Here is a 14,267-nt window from a genome sequence, read left to right on the forward strand (position 1 = left end):
TGGAGCAGAGCTCCACTTATGTGTGTATTATTTCATTATAGCCAGATGTGGAATTAAAAACAAACAAATGGAAAGTCTTCAATATTACTTCTCCAAAGCAAAATTTAACAATTAAATAGAAATTCCAAGATACTTACATTTATTTCTTTACTAATAATTATATTCTATGTTTTCTTCATCTTTAGTGTTTTACCAGTAATATAGTAGAACCAGTGTTCTAATAGTAATTGCTGTTCTACAAGTAATCTTCAGTGTTCTACCAGTTCAACCAGTACTTAAAATCTTCCATTTCTACCGGTAATAAATATTTAAAAAGGAAAACTCTCGCCTTCTCATTTTATTTTTCTAACATAGGCAAATGAAGTCATAAATTTACATTTAGGTCATCTCATACATTTGATGCGTTGTAATTTCATTATCATTCAGTTCAAAGTATTTTCTAATTTTGATTATAATTGCTGTTTTGACCCATGGGTTATTTAGGGATTTTCTAGATTTCTTATTGCTACTGGTTTCTAACTTAGCACTGTTTTTTTTTTTCCCAGAAAACATAATCTGTATGATTTTGATCATTTTAAATTGCTTCAGACAAGTGTTTTGGTCCAGCATGCAATCTATCCCAGTGAGTACGGTACATTTGAGAAAAATAAGCTTCTTTGCTCATCTCAGAGGTTATTTTGCATGATGTTAATACAGCCACACGGGCTTTCATCTGCCTCATGTTGGCATGATATCTTTTTCCACTCTCTCAGACTTATAATTTGCACAGAGTTGGAAGGTTTCTTTTGGGTCTCATGTTGCACTTTCAAATTTAGAGAGGCTCTGAGGGCAGCTCCTGTGCCCCAGGGCAGGGAGGGCTCCTCTCTGCTCTTCTGCTCTTTCCCTGGGGTGGGCAGTTGTCTCCTGTTCACTGTAGAGCCGAGAGTGTTCGTACTTTCCCGCCTCACCCTCAGACCTGAGCCACCCCCTGCTCCTGGGCTTTTGGAGTGAGATGGCTCTTACTCTGCCCTCTTTCTCCAGCCCCATGGCCTCTGCCTCAGATGCAGCAGAGGCCGCGGCAGGAGAGGGTTTTCCTTAGTTTCCTCTCTATTCGGAGACTCAGGCAGCCGAGTATACTGTGTTTAAAGGAGGTTTTTCTCAGTTTTTATTGCCTACACCATTCTTTCTCATGAGCACTCCATAAGCGCCCAGGGCAAAGGACTGACACAGGCTGCAGACTTCCCATCTATTGTGGGGCTCCTAGGGCTTTTAACCTGCCAGGGAAGTTTACAATTAGTCTTCAATGAGAGGTGTTAGCAGTTCAGCTGCTTTCGTTTTACCTCTTTCTTGGATGGCGTCTGCATCTGTTGTCAGCCCTGCCCAAAATGAAACTGTTGTATGTTCCCTTTTTCCTTGGAGGGGCTGTCACATTCTGATTTTAGTTCATTTGTTTACTTTGTGACATCAGCTATGTGGTGGGCTTAAAATAATCATGATTTGGTAGGTTATCCAGCCTGTTCCTGTCAGTGTGAGAAAGATTTTCTTTGGTGAATTTCTACATCTCAAATGGGAGCACAAATCTGGAATCGTTCTATTCACACTCCCATCATCAACCCGTCAGCCTGTCAGCTTCTACGGCATTGGCGTCCGTTTCAGGACTGCTCCTCTCATTCTGCCTCCCCAGATCACAGGGAAGGCCCCTGATTCATTCGCCCTTTCATCAATTCAAAAATTTTGAGTGCTGAGGCTCTGTGGTGTGATGGTTACCCTGACAAATAAATAGGCAATTCCAGTTGATATTAAGCACAGTAATTAAGGAATTCCTGGGTACTTTGGGAACAATTTCTAAGTTGGTGGGAACAGCATGTAACCCCAAACATTGTATGTCATATGTGACTTTATAGAGGAAATTACAGGTAAACCAATATCTGAATAAGGAATTACTCAGGTACAGAGGGAGTGGGTAGAGTGTCCCAGCATATAAAGGTTTTGCTGAAGTGTGGAAGAGAGGAAAAATATGGCTACTTCCAGAAAGAAATGAAACATGGTTGGAGTGAACACATTTGCAAAAGAAGAGCACAGTGCAGCCAAAGATGGGACTAATTTCTAATCATGGGTCAAATCACAAAAAGGCAATTAAGCCAAGTTTAAGGAGTTTGGGTTTAGCAACAAAGACGATGAGTTTGAACTTGGCAGGAGCAGTATATGAGCCTATGTATTCTTCCCAGATGTGTTTCTTTCCTATTCTTTATCCTACATGTGATATGAATTCCATGGGCCTTTTATTTCTGAATGAGGAATGCTTTAAACTAGGAAAACAAATCAGAGCACTTCTAGGTAAGAAATGAGTATGTGGGAAATAGTTAATGTTTTCAAATAACCCCTTAATGTAGTGACTCTTAGAGGATTGAATATATGGCAGGAATGCTGTAAGATAAAACTGGCAATTTATCATCTCAAAATATTACCAGAAGAAGGAGGGTGAGCACAATAAGCTGTTCCGAGAGAAAGAGAAAGAGACCATAATTATTACAGGACAGCCTTACATTGTTCTATTTTATTATTAGTTATGTTGTTCATCTCTTACTATGCCTAATTTATAAATTTATCAAAGGTATTCATGTATCGCTTTTGTTACTGTCCATGATTTCAGGCATCCACTGGGGTTCTTGGGTCATATGCCCTGCAAATAAGGGAGGACTACTCTACATTTAAAGTGATTACTGATAGGGAAAGGCTTAACTCTTGTCATTTTGTTGTTTCCTGTATGACTTGTAGCTTTTCCATCCCTCCTGTCTTCCCTTACAGCCTTCCTTTGTATTCCTTTGATTTTTGGCAGTAATGTGCCAAAAAATTTCTCTCATTTTCTCATTCTCTGGTTCTCTTCTCATTTCCTTTTGTGAACATCCTACAGATACTTTCTTTGTGATTACCACTGCAATTGCATAAAATATTATAAGGTTAGAACACCTATCTTAAACCAAGAATAAGTTAACTTCAATTATGTACTAGAACTCACAGCTCCTCTTCCCACTTTATGCTATTGATTCACAAATTACATCTTCACATTTTATACCATTAGCATAGATTCATATTGTGTTTTTTCACTTAAACTCTCTGCACCAAAATTATAGTAGTGCAGATTACGATATTTGCTCGTGTATTTTCTCTTACTGAAAAACGTGTTTTGCTGTACCATCCTTCCATTACAGCTCGAAGGACTCCCTTCTACATTTCCTGTAGAGCAGATCTAGTTAGAATGAACTCCCTCAGCTTTTGTTATCTGCGAAAGTCTTAATTTTGCCTTTGTTTTTGAAGGACAGCTCTGCCACACAGAGTATTTTTGGTTGGACATCTACTTTCTCTTTCTCTTTTCCTATTGGGATTTTCATAATGTATGTGTTAGTCTGCTTGGGAGTAGCTTAGAAAACCCTTAGTCACACCTCACTTTTCTTTATTCTTTTTTGTTTTTGCTCTTCTGGCTCAATAATTTAAAATAACTTGTCTTCAAGTTTGCTGAGTCTTCTTCCTGACCAAGTCTGATGTTGAACCCATCTATTGAATTCTCCAGTTTGCTTACTGTTTTTTTCAGTACTGGAATTTCTGTTTGGTTCATTCTTATAGAGTCCATCTCTTTGTCAATATTCTCATTTTGTTCATCCATTGTTTTTCTGATTTCATCTAGTTGTCTGTGTTCTCTTTTACCTTATTGAGTATTTTATGGCAGTTATTTTGAATTCTTTGTCAGGCAGCTCACAGATCTGCATTTCTTTAGGGTTGGTTTTTGGAGTTTTATTTTGTTGCTTTGATGAATCATGTTTCTTTGTTTCTTTGTATGTCCTGTGATGTTTTTGGCTGGGATTGATTTGGTCATTTGAAAAGACAACCACCTCTCCCTGCCTTTGAATACTGGCTTCACCAGTCAACAGTATGGATGTTCTAGGATCCCTTATACATTTCCTGAGCTATTGCTCCCCCTGTGTCTCTATGTGGAACTGCAGCTCTAACATGAGGCTCACCTGCTTTCAGTGGTTTCCAAACTCTGGCAGTAACCCTGCTAGTGCTCCAAGTCAGGTGAGTCAGAAACCATTCCATTGGGTAGCCCCCAGACAGGGCTGAATGTTGTATTCAGGGTCCACTCTTTTTTTTCTGTCCCAAAGAAGGAGCTCCAGTATGAGCATGTCAAGCTGGCAAATGTTTTGCCCTTTGCATTGGAATCCCTTCTCAGTTTTACAACTGCTAGGGTGTTGTAGCTTCTCAACTAATCTCTAGAGTTCTCACAGAGGTCTCTGGCCCACATATTTCTGTTAACTTGGTGTCTTTGTGGGGGAAGGGTAGCCTGTAACTTCTTCATCCACCATCTTGCTGATGTCCCCAGTGGGACATTGGTAAGATGTTGAATCTTATTCCTGTGAAAATGAACGATCAGGAGAAGATACTATAGAATGAAGCAGAATGAGTCAATCATATCTGAAGAATGAGGATTCCAGTTCAACACTCAATATTTGTATGAGAGCATGAAGGAAATTAAATGACTTCTCCAAAATGGTTAGTGACAGTGACAGGGATGTGACTCCAGTGTTCTTGTTTTTCTTCCTTTAATCACATGTTGTGTGGTCATCTAAATAATTCTTTGTGTATAATGATTGTGATAAGTAGTCAATAAAGCTTAAGAAAAGCTCAGTTTTCATTATTTACTCAAAATATGTTAATTACAATTATCATATGTTCAAATTACAAACTGGATCTCATATGATTTACATTACTAGAAATCCATCTGTTCATTGAGTCATCTCAATAATTGTAGATATTAGATTTTCCATTTAAAAAATATACTTCTTAGTTAATTGTAATGACTTCTCTAAGACTTTTGGGACCTCCCCTTACTGATATATTTGATATCCCTTAATATTCATTACTAATAACTGAAAGGCATAGGGCTAGAATTCTAAAATGCAGAATTATCATCAGATGATTAGGACTCTGATAAAAATTTTTAAAAGCCTCTTTTACATAATTAGGAATTCTGAAAATCTTTTATGGAAACGTCTCTTCAAGCACCAAAAATTCATGAAATACAGTGAAAAGAGGCCTGTAAGGGCAAGAAAAGAAAGCAGACATTTGAAAAGTCCTAACAATCATTGTTTAAAAAACATATAAGTTGTATTAACAGTATAGCTGATACATAATAAAGATCATCTAGGTCTTAGAAATGTAATTTGCATACAGGAAAATTGCAGCAAATGGTCATATATTAGGGATTTTGTTGAGTGGAAAGTTTCAAGTGTGTGGTCTTGTTCAACACAACAGAGATTAAATTAGAGAGGAGAGCTCTACATTGATGAGAATCTTTAGGAAAGATGGAGAAGGTGAAACTTGAGCTGGGGCATCATTGATAGCTTATATTTAGATACCAGGAAGGAAACAGTATTGGCAATTCCAAATGCCGAGTGCAGTCATTAAAGGTATCAATTAAAAATAGTTATTTCCCTTGTGGATAATGACAAGAACTCTAGCCTATTGATTACATTGTTGGGAGGATATAAATATGGAGCTATGTCGTGGGGCAGTAGGAAATGTTGACTAAATGGGAGAACTTGAATTCTTTTTAAGTTTCTGGAAGGACCCAGATCTCTATATTTGAAAGAAGTCCAGACAATATGGTACATCAATTAAGATTTGATGATGCACGTGCCATATCTATGCACACAGAGTTAAAACAAAAGCAAAAACAACTTCATGATATAGGGGTAGTAACAGACTGAAAAAAAAAAAGCCCAGTAAGAATGAATTAATCAAATGAGAATAGATGGACCTTATCCACATAGTTGATGAAAATGCTGATATTTAGTGTTGTTATATTTGTAGACTAGTAGCTCTGGAGTAATTTAGAAATAGTATAATGTAAATCTAAATTAGAATTTTGGGATCAGAGATTCAGGAGCTTGGATGGATATGAAAATCATTCTTAATTATGTCACTGATTTTCATTATGATACTTAGCAATTCTCTTCCCTATATTTTATCTCAATCTATTAATTGGTAAAATGTGTATAATCATAACGGCATTGCTTAGTTTGTATAAACAAAATTTCAGTGCTTTTATATGTTGAAATTTGTTGTTTGTAAAACTAAAATATAAATGACAATACTCTAAAAATATAAAGCATGGGCATTTATTAATGTTATATCTATTTTAAATATTATAAGACAAAATGTTTATCTTCAATGAATATTAAAAAATAACATTGTAGATACATTATAAATGTTTAGTTCTATCTATAATTAAACATACGGTAGCTGGCTGATGATAGAAATTTTCTTTTATAAGTTTTGTTGTATGTTCTAGATTATCTTAAGATTTTTCACTATTTCATTATATACTTAATAGCATATGAGTAATTTGGTATGACTGGAAAAATATGATTAAAAAAATATATCCTCCCAACCCAGAAGACTTCTCCACAAAAGTAGAAGGGAAAGAGAACAATTTTTATTACTGAAAAAACATTAAACCAAAAAGTGAAATATATCACAGACAATTTAATAAAATGATTGAAGAATTAGAAGGTGCTCTTATTCTTTGATGTAGCCAAGCAGATGTATCTTCAGAAATGTACGGATTTTCCGAAGATAAACAAAACTAGCCCTCAAATAAGAGAACTCACCATAATCTTTTCAAAAAGATATATGCACCCCTATGTTTATTGCTACACTATTTACAATAGCCAAGATATGGAAGCAACCAAAGTGTCCATCAATAGATGAATGGATAAAGAAGATGTGGTACATATGGACAGTGGAAAATTATCCAGCCACAAAAAGAAAGAAATCTTACCATTTGCAACAACATGGATGGATCTAGAAGGTATTATGCTAAGTGAAATAAGCCAAGTGGAAAAAGACAAATACCATATGATTTCACTTATATGTGGGAACTAAAAACAAACCAAACCAAAATAAAACATCAGTAGACTCAGAGACCTTGAGAAGGGACTGGTGGTTACCATGGGGGATGGGAAGGGATGGGTACACAGCAAGGGTGATGGGAATGAAGGACACAAAAATCTCAATCATAATATAAGTTGGTCAGGGGAATGGAAAAGCAGCATGGAGAATATAGCCAGTGATTCTGTAGCATCTTTCTATGTTGACATATAGTAACTGCGCTAGGGGAGGTGAGGATTTAATAATGTGTGTAACTGTTGAACCACTGTGTTGTATACTGGAAACCAGTATAATACTGTGTATCAACTACACTTAAATAAAATAAAAATTTTGCCAATAAAAAAGAGGATTTGTCAACACCATTTGTTCATTGTAAATGTACTTAGCAATGGGGTAGTCATTTGTGTTAGTTGATTGGCAGTTTATGTAGGAAAAATAAACTTTTCATCTCTTCATGATAGAAGATAGTTTCGCAATTTGCAGCAAGGCAGCCTGCACCTGAAGCCAGGATCCTTCGCTCCATGAGAGCTGGGAGGTGGGGTTGCTATCTTCCTTGATGACTGCATTTCAAAAAGATGGTTCCCAGGTCCTTCAGAAAGGCAGTCTTAGGTTGTGAAGCTAGAAGAGGCTCCTTTAGCTTTCAAAAAGATTTGCATACATTTCAAAGAAGCAGACAAAGAATCTACAATTTTTCTCAAGTAAATATTCTCTGAAAAGGGAGGGGGAGAGGCATCACTTCCCTTATATTTAACAGGAGTATGAAGCCTCTTATTTTTATTTTTATTTACCCTTAAACTATATAGAAGTCAAGCTTTTGTTTTAGGACAAATTTATATCTAATGTCTGGTGAGCACCAAGAAAAGTAAAATGTTAGAGTAAAACATTAGTTATATGAAGTAGAAAATAGAATAGAAAAATGAAATAGAAAAAATACACATTGCTATATGTATAAGAAAGCTGATTTCAAAGTCATCTGTTAGCCTAAATTGTTTCACAGTGGTGTTATTATCATTCAAATAAGGAGAGTATACTTAAAGTAGAATGAAAAATGATACTTCTTATACTTCTAAGAACATTTTAACCTAGAATCTGTCAGCATTATATGCTTTCTTTTTGAAATACATATTTTAAGATCAAGGGCAGTTCCAGTTTTTGGTAATAAAGCATGGGGTTACTTGGATCAACCGTCCCACTAAAAAAAAAAAACAAAAATTGCCTCAAGGAAATGTTTTTTAAAGATCATATTATAGACCAGTAAGGAGTAAGGAAATAACGGGGAACTCCAAGGCCCAATATTTAAATAAAAACCTGCTAACAGAGTTATAAACACTGTCTATTTTTGCCTTGGGGAAATCTGCTGACAGCGTTCTCTTGGGCTTTGAATTGATGGCATCGCATAGTAAGAAAGATAGAAGTTAAGGTACAGGATCTGACCAAGTTCTAGAGTCCTAAAGGATCCCCTTTTCTCAATAAAGTTGGAAACTCAAAGATCTATATGTCCTTTGGATAATGGTATATCAGATTTAATTCTACTCTATTCCCACTCCATCCTGGATCCTCAGGGACGTCAGAGAAGTCTGACTTTGCTCTGAGCGGGGTAGGAAAATAAACTGGAGAGGAGAAAATGAGTATATATGGCCAAGCATCTACCTTTGCGTAGATTTTCTCTCTGGCTATGCTTAGCCTGGGGTGACCAAGGAATCTCAAGGCATAAACTTTATTCTAGGGGTTCCCTGACTTTTGATAACTCTATGCATTTGGCAGAAGCACAAGTCAAGTGTTTTTGAAAGAAGCGTCATGCATCCTAAGACCCAGGAAAATGCTCACAAATAAATCCAATGTTTCTTAATCATTAAAATGTTTAGAATCATTAAAATCATTAAAAAGTCACACTTAGAAACAAGGAATGAAATGAATTGTAAACTTCAGACAGTTAAAACTACCTATGCTTACTGGGACAGACATCAAATCAGCTGCAGATAAGATTTTATATATGTGACATAGTAGATTTGGAAAATAAACAGAATTTCTTCAAATGAATATCAAGATAACTCATATTGAAAGCTTTATGGTTATATTTGGCAAAATTCTGAATATAGCAGAAGAGAAAAACTGGAAGAAAGATGAAAAATAAAAAATTATCCTCATGTAGCACATAGAGACAAAAAGGTGGATAATTCAGAAGAGAGATAAAAAGGCAGAAAACAAGGGCTACTCAAAATCTGGCTCCCAGACCAGCAACATCATTGTCACCTGAGTGCTTGCTTAAAACAGAAATATAAATTCCTGCTTCCTGAAACATGCTTCTAAGGTGATGGCCTCAAGCCAGCAGCATCAGCCTTGCTCAGAATTAATAGAAATGCAAATTCTCTAGCCTCCTCCTCAGATATACTGAATCAGAAACTCTGGGGAATCTTCGTGGATTTAGTCCACTAGCATGGAGAAATAAATAGTTGTGGCTAACAATTCAACCTACTCTATAAAAGTAATGGGCAGTTGCAAGTAAAGCCTGTAAAGAGATATACTGAGTTAATATTCATATACAAAAGCTGTTGTAGCTGTATTAATATAGGACAATATAGACTTTATGAATTTAGAAATGAAAAGTTCAATTCACTTGGAACATACAGCAATTCTAAGTGTACATATTTTAATAACAGCCTCAAGTGCACAAGCATCAGGGTATAAGGGTTTAGTAGGAGATAGAATATGATATTTCTGAAAAATTAAGAAACATGACATACAATTTATCATTCATCCACTTAGTCATTCATTAATCATTCTATAAACACTATGTGCCAGACATCATCCTAAATGTTAAAGGCATAAAGATAAACACATGATTTCAATCAGTAAGGAGTTCATTGTTACATGAGTTAATTTTTTTGTTTTGTTTTTGGTAAAAAAATACTTGATATTAAAAAAATCAGATTGCTGCCTCTTTCCACCTTCCAAGATCCTCAACAACTCTGAGAAAAATTAGTGGCACATACTTGGCAAATGTCACGGTCTCAGGAGACAGTGGCATATTTCAGTGTGCAGAGGTACGGATATGAAAACTGAGTGAAGAAGTTACCTAAATGGGGATGGAAAACTGTAGGAACACTTCCCTCTGAGAAATTGCTAAGACTCTATGCCTCCGAATGCAACTACATTCTAGAGTCAACTTTTGAATGGTTTGAAGAGTCCTAAGTGATGAATAGGAGTGCAGCATAGAAACCTGGTACTGCCTTTCTAATATCGCCTCAAGAAGTATAGAAGCAGGACCCACACCCTGAGAAACAGAGATATAATGAACAACAGACCCGGATAGCTCACTCTTCTGTTTCACCTCAAAGAGAAATTACTAGCAGTTGCATTTCTGTAGCAAGTAGCATCTCAGAGTGCTTGTTATTCCGATGATAAGCACTGCTGTCAGGAAGCAACCCTACCTAGTTTTCTACAGTGTGTGTGTGTGTGTGTGTTTATATAAGCAATACACATTGTTCAAAAATCAAGACAACATTGAAAAGACATATACTGTTCTCATCTACCCTATGCTTACTCCTAAAGTGACTATTTGTTGGTTTTTCTGAAAAATAAGCAAACACAAATATATATCATTAATACACTCCCTTTTTTTATACAAGTTTGCTTATAATATGTGCAGTTCTGCTCTTTGTTTTCTTCCTTTATAATGCATTTTAAAGATCTTTCTGTAACTGAACAAGGTTTCTCATGCTTTTTTTTTACAGTTTCATAGTATTTCATTGTGTTAATATACTGTAATTTTATTTAAGTGTGTTAAATTGGTGGTCATTTGTGTCACATTTTGCTATCATGAACAACTCTGCAATGAAACAACCTGTGAGATATAACAGATATACTTCCTTAAAAGTAGTTGCAAAGTGTCAAAAAGACTCAAGGAGAGACCCTTAAAAAAATTATTGCACCAAGGAGAGGGAGATTATTACAATAGGGAGAAATAGAGAGAATGCTCCAACCAAAAGATATGCAAGCATCTCAGAGGTCAGGCAGAAAAATGTTATTCTTTCCCAGGGAGAAGTAAATAAGGTTAGAAAGAACTGAGGATGGGAAAGTGGGACGAGTGAGCAGTATGATAAAACAGTTGAGGATTTTCCTGGAAATCACAGATTGTTCCGCAATCTGATGCTGTCACTTCCTTTCTACACATAATGTATCATCTGCAAATACGTACAGTATTTGCCTTACTTCATTCTTTTCCAACAGTATCTTTTATCTTGCCTAATTTCCCTGGCAAGAAACTCCAGTACAATGCTGAACAGAATTAAGGATCACAGACACCCTTGTCTTTTACCTAATATTAGGGAAAAGCATCCAGTGTTATTAGGTATGATGTTAGCTGTGGGATTTTTGTGGATGCCTTTCATCAGGCTGCAGAAATTCCCTTATATTCCTAATTTCTTTAGTGCTTTATCATGAAAGCTGTTGGATTTCTTCAAATGCTGTCTCTGCATCTATTGAAATGATCATATAGTTTTATATTTTATTCTATTGATATGATATAGTACATTAATTGATTTTTTGATGTTAAACCTACCTTGCATTCATGGCATCAATCCCATCACAGTATAAAGTTCTTTTTATTGAACTGGGTTCAATTTGCTAACATGTATTTGAGGATTTTTCCATTTATATTTATGAGATATTGGCCTACAGTTTCCTTTCTTTGTCATGTCTTTATCAGATTTTGGTATTGGGTAATACTGGCCTTAAACAATGTGTTGGAAAGTATTCCCCCCTCTTCCATTTTTTGAAAGAGTTTACACAGAATTGGTATTAATTCTTCTTTAAATGTTTGGTAGAATTCACCAGTGAAGCCATCTGGGTTGTTTTTCTTGATGAGCAGTTTTTGATTACTAAATCAATCTCTTTATTTGTTGTAAATCTATATGGATTATCTATTTCTTCTTGAGTAGTTGGGTAGTTTGTGCGTTTCTAGTCATGTGTCCATTTCATCTAAGTTTTCCAATGTCTTAGCATACAATTTCCCACAGTATTCCCCTTTTTATTTCTGTGAGGTTAGTGCTTATGTACTTTTTTCCAAGTCTAATAATTTGAGCCTTCTCTCTTTTTCTTAGTTAGTCTAGCTAAAGGTTTGTTAACTTTATTGATTTTTAAAGATCCAGCTTTGTGTTTTAACATTTTTTCTCTATTGTTTTTCTATTCTCTATTTTATTAATTTAATGTCAAATCTTTATTATTTTTGTCTACTTTCCTTTAGTTTTCTCTTTTTTTCTAGTGTTTTAAGGTGGAAGGTTAAGTTATTGATTCAAGATATTTTTTTCTCCCTTTTCATGTAGGCATTTATAGCTATATATTACCTCTAAGCACTGCTTTAAATATATCCCATAAGTTTTTGTAGGTTGTGTCTTTATTTTTGTTGTTTCAAAGATTTTTCTAATTCCCTATTTGATGTCTCATTGACTTATTAGTTATTTGGGAATATGTGCTTTAATTTTCACATATCTGTGAATTTCTAAAATTTCTTTCTTTCATTGTTTTTTAACTTAATCTCATTGGGGTTGATGAACATATTCTCTATTATTTATCTTCCCTTAAATTTACTGAGATTTGTTTGGTGGCCTAACATAGAGTCCATCCTGGTGTATATTTCCATGAACACTTGACAAAAAAGATATATTGTTCTGATGCTAGGTGGAGTATTCTATAGATTTCTATTAGGTCTAGTTGATTTATAGTGCTTTTCTAGTCTGTTCTTTTGCTCTACAAATTTCCTGTTTTTGTTTACCTGGGAATATCTTAATTTTGCTCTCATTTATGAAAGATAACTTTACTGGGTATAAGATTCTTGGTTTCCAGTTCTTTTTCGTTGAATACTTTTTCATTGAATACTTGTTGCCCCATTGCGCTTTGGCTTCCATTGTTTCTGATTATGTCATCTGTTCACCTTATTGGGGTTCCCTTGTAAGTGATGATTCATTCCTCTTTCACTGCTTTCAAGGTTTTCTCTTTGTCTTTTGTCATTTTTACAGAAATGTGTTTGTTTGTGGATCTCTTTGAATTTATTCTACTTGGAGTTTGTTGAATTTCCTAAATGTGTAAATTAATGTTTGCCATTAATTGAGGAAGTTTTCAGCCATTATTTCTTTGAATGTTTTTTTTCTCTTCTCCTTTCTCTTCTTTCCTTTTGGTACTCCCATTATGGATATATTGGTGTGCTTCTGGTGTCCCACATTTCTCTGAGAATGATTATTTTCCTTCATTCTTTTTTCTCTCAGTGTTCTGTGGGTTGCATAATCTCTACAAATTGTCATCAATTTTGCTAAGTCTTTCTGGTTCCAGTTCAAATCTATTGTTAAGCCTCAGTGAATCTTTCATTTCAATTATTGTACTTTGTACTTCAGAATTTCCATTTGGTTCAAATATACATATATATATATTATTTCTATCTCTACTGATATTCATTATTTGGTATACTATATCACTTTCTTTACTTTTTTATTTCTTTCATCATTTCCTTTAGTTATTTGAGCATCTAATGACTACTTGAAAGTGCTGTCTTTTAATTCCAACATCTGAGCACTCTCACAGGTAGTTTTTAGTGTCTTTTCCTTTTCTGGTGTATTGGCAATACTTTCCTGTTTATTTGCATGCTTAATAATTATTTGTTATAAACTATTTCCCTCCTCCCCAGGCTTCTTACTGTTATTTTCTTGTTACTTAATTAGTGACTAACTGCATTATTTTATTCAAGTCAACTTGCCCAGCAGTGTAAGGCTTCTGATGTTGCTTCTCAGGGAGTTCAACCTAGGTTATACTTACGTTGTCTTGCTTAATGTACTTTGGATCACTTCTCAAGTTTCTAAGTGGTTGAGTTTAAAAAATTTTTTTTCATCAGTTCACTGGGAAATAGAATTTGGAACTTCTCACCCTGTCATGCCACTCCCACGAGTTCTCATAATTTAATTTTCATATTTAAATCTTGTCCAGTTTGGACTTCTTCATGATGGTTGAGAAATAGAAAGCCAACTTTTTTCCCCAGATGGCTCTTCAGTTGTCTTAACTCTTGTTAAAAATCCTTATCCAACTAATCTGAAATGAGCCTACTTTTGAACTTAAAATTCTTATCTATTTGTTGATAAGTCTAGTAACTTGCCAGTATTCCACCTTTTAAACTTTTGAGACTTTATAATGTATTTTAATATCTTAAGTGGCTGATTTCCATTATTATTATACTTTTTAAAATTTAGTGACCAATTTTACTTTTTTACTTTCTCAATGAAGTTCAGAATGAGCTTCCCTATCACTATAAATTTAAAATATATGTTAGTGTTTTTTGTTGATTTTTAGTTAAA

Source organism: Manis pentadactyla, chromosome 7 (assembly GCF_030020395.1).
Source record: "Manis pentadactyla isolate mManPen7 chromosome 7, mManPen7.hap1, whole genome shotgun sequence".
Taxonomy (NCBI): domain Eukaryota; kingdom Metazoa; phylum Chordata; class Mammalia; order Pholidota; family Manidae; genus Manis; species Manis pentadactyla.